Source organism: Narcine bancroftii, chromosome 6, assembly GCF_036971445.1.
Source record: "Narcine bancroftii isolate sNarBan1 chromosome 6, sNarBan1.hap1, whole genome shotgun sequence".
Lineage (NCBI taxonomy): Eukaryota > Metazoa > Chordata > Chondrichthyes > Torpediniformes > Narcinidae > Narcine > Narcine bancroftii.
Window position 1 is genome coordinate 72,085,063 of NC_091474.1, and position 8,456 is coordinate 72,093,518.

The 8,456-nt window shown below is 44.7% G+C and overlaps 1 long non-coding RNA gene across 1 annotated transcript; it reads right to left on the minus strand.

Moving 5' to 3' along the window:
- Window positions 1–2,460: 2,460 nt before the first annotated feature.
- Window positions 2,461–8,172, minus strand: LOC138737528 (uncharacterized). The gene is made up of 3 exons (XR_011341000.1): window positions 7,837–8,172; window positions 3,420–3,579; window positions 2,461–2,567 (listed from the first exon to the last, which is right to left on the minus strand). It is a non-coding gene; the product is annotated as an uncharacterized lncRNA (long non-coding RNA).
- Between the last annotated feature and the right edge of the window lie 284 nt (window positions 8,173–8,456).

The following is an 8,456-nucleotide window of genomic DNA, read 5'->3' on the forward strand; positions in this document are numbered from 1 at the left end:
TCTTTCTCGATAGGAGCAGCTGAAGGATGTTGTGTGTGGGGTGGAAGGAGTTCTCAATGATTTTGTGCGCCTTCTTCAGACAACAATCCCAGTAGATCACATTGATTCGGGGCGGGGGGGGGGGGGGGTGGGGAGAGGGAGACTCCATTGGTCCTCTTTGGAACTCAAGGTCCTGTGATTGACCTCTGACCAATGCTTTACAGCACTATATCACCACCACCACCACAATGTGTGTGGACGGAGCTAATAATGGCAGAGTTCTGTTTTCTGCAACAAGACCATGGGTGAATGGAAGGAACTAGAACCAGACCTATAGGCTCGCCAGTGACTATACTATTTGAGAAGATTTAGTATGTCACCAAAGACTCAAAAACTTCTACAGATGCACCATGGAGAGCATTCTGCTTGATTGCATCACTGTCTAGTACGGAAATGCCAATGCTCAGAACAAGAAAAGACTCCAGAGGGTTGTTAACTCAACCTGCGACATCATGAGCATCAGACTTCACTCCATCGAGGACAGTGACAAGAGGTGTTGTCTTAAGAAAGCAGCCTCTATCCTCAAGGACTCCCCACCTCCCCACCACCTTCTCTTCACTCTGCTACCATTGGGAAAAGATACAGGAGCCTGAAGACGAGCACCCAGCAGCACAAGGACAGCTCTTCCCCGCTGCCATCAGATTTCTGAATGAACAACGAACCACAGACATTGCCTTACTTTGACTTTTCATGTACTATTTTTAATTACTTTGTAAGGTGGTTTATTTAAATGTTGCACTGTGACGCTGCCACAAAACAACAAATTTCATGACCTGCTCATGACAATAAATTCTGATTCTGATTCACTCTATAGGATACAAAGATCAGGGTCATCAGCTTTGCATGAGGTAGGTCTGGGTCGTCTGGCTGGTTTCATTATCAGTTTTACCAACACCAGTTTTACTATTTTCAATTTTGCCATTACTAGTTTCCTTGTTGAGCCAAAGAGACATCTAATCTAGTGCATTCCCTGTACCAGGTATAATAATGACTTCCTCCACATGTTCTCCCTCGCCGCGGTCCAGGGCCCCAAAACAGGCCTTTCATGTGAAGCAACACTTAACGTACATCCAGAGGACTTATTTACTGCATCTGGTGCACCCTTTGTGGCATTCTCTACATCAGAGAGACCGGACACAGACTGGGAGATCGCTTCACTCAGCAACCACAGTGACCTCCCAGTGGCCAACCATTTCAATTCCAGGTCACACTCCCACGCTCACGTCTGTCCAGGGCCTTATGTACTGTCCCACCCTGACCATCCACAGATTGGAGGAACAACACCTTATTTTCTGTCTGGGCTCCTTCCACTAAACCTACTCGCCTTTTCTTCCTCCTCCCCCCATTCCCTGCCTTTCCAGTTTTTTCACCAACAGAATCTTGCCTTTCCCCTCCTCCCTCAGTGTTGCTGTCCCTTCCCTCCCTTCTCCACCTATCATCTTCTGCCCTGCCACACCCCCTTCCACTCTTTTGTTCTGACGCTAACCGGCAACTTCTCATACCTTGATGAAGGGCTCAAGCCTGAAACATCAGTGATGCTTCTTTACTTTTGCTACATAAAGGACACTGTTTGACCTGCTGAGTTTCTCCAGCATTTTGTGCTTTTACTTGCTCCACCTGTCCCTCCTTGCAGGCATACCTACAGTGACTCACACAAGGAAAACACCAGTTTCTCCTACAATACAGCCCAGACAATTAGTCTGTCTGCCAATTGCTTTGGGAGCCTTTCCAGAAATGTGACATTTAATAATACTTTAAGCTCCGAATTCATTGGCGAATTGGTGCATCCGGAAATGCACACGTGGTGCAGACCCCAGTTTCTTGGCACACGCACATACAGATGGGTTTGGTCATAGACACATGTTAAGTACATGAGGCTGGGAAGCAAATTAGCATTAAAACTAAAAGGGAGAAGATAAACTTTGACATCAGGATGACAAATTTATAAAAAGATGTTTTCTGGCTTCCTACAACTTGTCTATAGAATTATCTCCCTCAATCTCTACAGCCATCACCAGCAGTCACATAGTCTACAGTTAACACCAGCAGTCACATGGTCTACAGTTACCACCAGCAGTCACATGGTCTACAGTTAACATCAGCAGTTACATGTCTACAGTTAACACCAGCAGTCACATGGTCTACAGTTAACACCAGCAGTCACATGGTCTACAGTTAACACCAGCAGTCACATGGTCTACAGTTAACACCAGCAGTCACATGGTCTACAGTTAACACCAGCAGTCACATGGTCTACAGTTACCACCAGCAGTCACATGGTCTACAGTTAACACCAGCAGTCACATGGTCTACAGTTACCACCAGCAGTCACATGGTCTACAGTTACCACCAGCAGTCACATGGTCTACAGTTACCACCAGCAGTCACATGGTCTACAGTTAACACCAGCAGTCACAGGATTTTATTAAATGTAGTATTAAAAGATTTTCATCTAAAGAGTGATGTGGGTGCTGAAAGGCTGAAATGAAAACCGAAGAATGGGGAGTATTCAACAGGCCGGGCAGCATCTGTGGAGAATAAATTAGAACCATCAAATAGTTCTGTGGAAGAGTCACTGACATGAATCATTAACCCAGATTTGCTCTGCACAGGTGCTGTTGTGTTTACAACATGGATGCTTTCCTAATCTTTGATCGATAATTTTTGTACATTTTTATTGCTGTTTAGATGTAGGTTCTTATTCCATCTTCAGCATTTCAGGGAATCAGGATTAGTTAATTCATACCTTTTCAAAATGAATTCAAAGGCCACCATTGAGGGAGGTGCAGCATGTCAAATATTTTGAAGGTTGTCACACTGTCCAACCCAAATATAAGACGTACAGAAAATACCCATCAGAGCTCGCTAGCAGTTTCTACCCTGTTAGCTCAAAGCATTGGTTCAGTTAAATATGGTTTTACTTTCCTGTAAAGACTACAGTCATCTTTGATCTTATTACATAAGTCTTAAATCTGAAAAAGCTGCTTCAACCTGATCAAAGTTGTCACTGAGTTCTCTGATCTGACTCTAATGCAGAAATGTTGTGTTCGGTGAGGCTGGTCTGGGCTGAGACCTAACACTGAGTTCTGGGTATAATTATTCAACATTGATGGAGCTAATAGAGGGATAAACTGGGGGATGAATGCTATTACAGGAATGTTTGTGCAAAAAAAAACTAGGACTGGGAAACATTTATCTCCCTTTTTCTAAAGTTCTATCCAATTCATGGCCTCCTGTGTATCAATGATCATATGGTCCTGGGTTATGCACTACTGAGCCCCCTCACCGATGCATTGTGTCGAGAAGCCAGTACACGGAGCCACTGGGCCATATTTGCAGTGGAGCCTAATCAAAACACCTCTGACTAAGATGATTGATACCTGACAGAAGACATATTAGCAGATCTCTCGTGTGGACACTTTTCCTTTGCTCTCTCTCTCTTCATTCTTTTTGTTTTCTCTTGTTGATCAGAAGAGTGCAATCCCAAACCTGTTCTTAATTTCCAGGGTACTTCGTGATGCTGTGGCTCGATTCTTCCTTCTGTAATGATCCCCCTATTAGACTTTAACATAACTGGTGAAATTCTGCACAGGGTAACCTGAGAGTTTTGTATCAGGTTCACCAAAACATCAATTGGTTAATTAAATTGCAGAACCTGAGCTTCATAGGAATGGTGACATTTCCTCACCGTATTCATCAAGTTTTACCAAGTGATTTTAAATGCATCCCAGGAAAAAAATCCCCGCTTTCCTAAGCAATTCAACAGCGTAAGAAATTGACTTCATGGAGTAGAGTTTCTACAATTGGGAAATTTTACCCCAAATAGCCTTGAAATGAAGCAGTTTGGATTTGGTTTCTGTGTCTGCTCAATTCCATTCACATGATCACAACTGTGGAAACCTACTGGCAGCTTGCCCCTTCAATTGAAGGCAATGTTCTTGTTTTATTTAAGTTTGGTAAATGAGTGGCAGCTTTACTCAAACCACTGCAAAGTGATACCTCAGCAAAAATAAGCCCTTCACGTCATTCAAAAACACTGAACATGACAAAATATTCTGCACAGTTTTACGGTTTCATTGCTCCATAATATATTAATAAATAAAATCTTTTCAGACAGGGAAAATCTTTACTGGTATCAACCAGAACCCTAGAGTGTCAAACCTTCCCTCACCAGCAGAATCCCACCTTGGAGACATGGCTGATTTTATTGCGAAGTATGTTGAGTGCTGGACTAATGCAAAGGCTCATCAAAAGCATGAAGGATAACAATATGGGCAGTGGGGGCTAAAGTTCCAAAATCTAATAATGTACAATATGGCAAAATTGAGATTGATAGGTTCTTGATTAGCCAGGTTATCAAATGTTATGAGGAGAAGGCCAAGCAGTGGGGGTGAGTGGGAAAATGGATCAGCTCATGATTAAAAAGCAGGGCATCTTTGATGGGCTGAATGGCCTATTTCTGCTCCTATGTCTTATGGTCTTCAAATCACATTGATATTAGTGGCACAAAGCCCAGAAACGCAAACCCTGGCCCTGGTGACACTGATGTTTTGTGATGGGATTTTATGGCTGGAAAGAAATCAATCAGAAATGACGCTTTGTTGTTGCAAAGTTGGAAACAGCTACAAGGCAAAAACCGCCAGCCTGGGTCGAGTTACGAGATGAGTGGTCTCAGTGAGATTCAATAATACCTACAGGAAAGTCAAGCTCATTGTTACACTTCATTGACAGATTGACAGGGATCTTTTTTTTCCATTACCAAAAAATAGTTTGATCTTAAGTGATATTTGCATCTGTTCATATCTTTGGTGAGTAGACTATTTGAATGAAACTCTGCTTTCCATTTATGCTGAGCTTATTGCATCACATCTGTTGGACACAGCCCAGGAATCGTCCCCACCATCGAGAACATATATGGGGAAAAGTGCTCGTGGGGAACAGCAGCAATCTTCAAGGATCCACACTACCCAGCACATGCTCTGTTCTCACAGCTGCCCTCAGGAAAGAGTTCTAGGTGCCACAAGCCTTGCACCACCAGGTCCAGGAACAGCAGCTATCCCTCCATCATCTGATCTTATTGCATCACATCTGTTGGACATCACAGGCAAAGCCCTCTCCACCATCGAGAACATCTACAAGTAACACTGCCATTGGAGAGCAATCATCAAGGATCCACATCACCCAGCACACGCTCTGTTCTCACTGCTACCACCATCAGGCTCCTCAACAACTAACTCAATCAGGGACTTATTTAAGGACTCTAACTTTTGCACTTTATTGATTTGTTCTCTCTGCATTATACAGCATTGATATTTCTTTATTTGTTTACATGTGTATGTTGAGTCCAGTTCTTTGCACTCCCAATATGTGTTAATTCCGCCTCGCCCACAGGAAAAGAATCTCAGGGTTGTATGTGATGTCAATAAATCTGAACTTTAAACTTTATTGGTATTGGGAACTGTCAATGTGTTGCTCTCATCACCTATTGCTTGGTACTGAGCTCCTTTGAAACTAGCCATTCTCAACAGGGGCCAGAGCACAATTAAGGGGGGGTCATGGAGTGAAATCACAAAATATATTTTATGTGGTCAGCAAGAGAAAAGTACGGAAGAAACCAATTAAACAGCTGATAAACTTTGAGCAGTCCTGAAGGGGCCAGAGACCAAAAAAAGGTTGCGAATACCTGTTGTAAAGAAACATATGAACCATCCAGGCTGCAGGACACACACCAGAAGATGTTCAGTCAAAGATCCCTGCAGTGCAGAACAGAGGTGGGAACTTCAACATCTGCTAAGGTGAAGGAGGAAGGGTTTCCATTAACTGGATGAAGGCAATACAGCCCATCATTGGGAGGTGCATGTGGAGAGAAATACTGGGTCCTTAATGATGGCATGTTGGAGCACTGCTGGAAAATGCACTACATTAAAGACGGTGTGAACTCCAGAAATGTTGAGGTTTACAAATTTACTTATGATACAAGAATAGGTGGAAGGGCATGTTTGTAAATAAGGATTGGATACTTCTGCATGAAGATATAGAGAGATAGAGTCTGTGGACTAAAAACTGGCAAACAGAGCTTAATGTGGGGAAATGTGAGGTCTTCTTCAAGGTATAAGCAAAAAACAGGAAGGTGTCTTGAACACTGGAGAAAGAGGGAGGAGTCCAAGACAAAAGTCAATTGGTATAAATTGGATCTGACAAGAGGAAAGTTGAAGATTGATTGACAAGGAATGAGGAACCAAAAGGTGGATTATTATCTAAATAATGCTTGACTGCACAGGAAAGAAGTTCAGAGCACAGTGTGTGATTGCATGAATCACAAAACAATTGCAGACAGCAAGTGGTTCAGAAGGCCTGTAGCAATTTGGCCATGGATGCAAAAACGGCTAGAGTTTAAAAATAGGGAGGCTTTGTTGCTGTTGCCCAAAGTGTAGCCGAGGCCTCACTTGAAATACTATCCCTGACTTAAAAAAGGACATTCCAACATTGGAATGCCAAGGAGATTCGCCAGGTTGATTCCTGGGCTGAGAGAGTTGTCCTTTCATAAGAGACCACAGTTTGCGCCTGAATTCCTTGAATGCAAGGATCGACAATGAGATAGACAACAGACTCGCCAAGGCAAATAGCGCCTTTGGAAGACTACACAAAAGAGTCTGGAAAAACAACCAACTGAAAAACCTCACAAAGATAAGCGTATACAGAGCCGTTGTCATACCCACACTCCTGTTCAGCTCCGAATCATGGGTCCTCTACCGGCACCACCTACGGCTCCTAGAACGCTTCCACCAGCGTTGTCTCCGCTCCATCCTCAACATCCATTGGAGCGCTCACACCCCTAACGTCGAGGTACTCGAGATGGCAGAGGTCGACAGCATCGAGTCCACGCTGCTGAAGATCCAGCTGCGCTGGATGGGTCACGTCTCCAGAATGGAGGACCATCGCCTTCCCAAGATCGTATTATATGGCGAGCTCTCCACTGGCCACCGTGACAGAGGTGCACCAAAGAAAAGGTACAAGGACTGCCTAAAGAAATCTCTTGGTGCCTGCCACATTGACCACCGCCAGTGGGCTGATAACGCCTCAAACCGTGCATCTTGGCGCCTCACAGTTTGGCGGGCAGCAGCCTCCTTTGAAGAAGACCGCAGAGCCCACCTCACTGACAAAAGGCAAAGGAGGAAAAACCCAACACCCAACCCCAACCAACCAATTTTCCCTTGCAACCGCTGCAATCGTGTCTGCCTGTCCCGCATCGGACTGGTCAGCCACAAACGAGCCTGCAGCTGACGTGGACTTTTTACCCCCTCCATAAATCTTCGTCCGCGAAGCCAAGCCAAAGAAGAAGACAGTTTGCGCCTGAATTCCTTGAAGTTTTGAGGAATGAGAGGCAACGTTATTTGAGCATACAAGATCCTAAGAGGGCTGGACAGGGAAGATGGTGGGATGTTCTCACTGGTGGGAGAGTCACGAAGAAGGGATGGGTCGTTTCAAGTGGAGATTCTCCATCTCAGCGGGTGGTTTAAGCCGGATAATTGAAAGTATTTAAAGTGGAAGGAGATAAGTCTGATGATTGAAGAGGCGTGTGGAAAATGGGCAGAAGAAGCCAGTGAAGATCTTGGATGGCGGGGCAAGGTCGAGAAGCCGAGTTTAGAGAAGTCTCTGTCGGCCAGGAGAGGGACACCGAGAGCCCGGCATTCAAGAATGGAGAGGGAGGACGGTGTTGCAATCGGAAGGGGCACCTAATTGCAGGCAATGTAAAACAACAGCCCAAACACTGCCCACCCTCTGAGAGCTGATTACCTGAGCATTGCGCTTGGAGAGGGAACAGTCGCTGGTGCGATCATCAGGGAGACAGAGCTGAGAGTGGCCGCCGCGAGTGTTGGAGAACAACTTGGATCCTTTCAGTTTGGTTATTTGTCAGCGGTAGGCAGATCCCGCCGTTCATGCTATTCGCCATTGAATAGAAATTTAATTTTAAATTCCGTTTGACCACATGAGCAACTCTCTCTGCCAGGCAGGTGTTAAAGTGATGAAACATTTGGTGCTGTTCATACCGTGTTGGCTACCGGGCACGTTGACGGCCGCTGGCCTGTGGTGGCTCCGACATCACACCGATGACGCGGCCGTGATTTGCTTTTGTAGCTGATTTGACATTTATTTTTGTTTCTTTCTGTTGTCTCTCTCTCTCTGTGCCTCCTCTCTGTCTTGTCCGTCTCTCCCTCTCTCTTTTCTTTCTCTCCCCTCTATGTCTTTCTCTCTGACTGACTCTCCATCATTTAATTAGCTAGAAACTCAGCAAAAGCAGCTGATTTTATTGGAAAGAATCCTTGAAAAAAAAGCAGGCTGTTCTTATATTTTTGTAAACCACCTGATTTGAAGATTTCCCTGCACATGTCCCGTTTTGCCCCTGTCCACAGTAT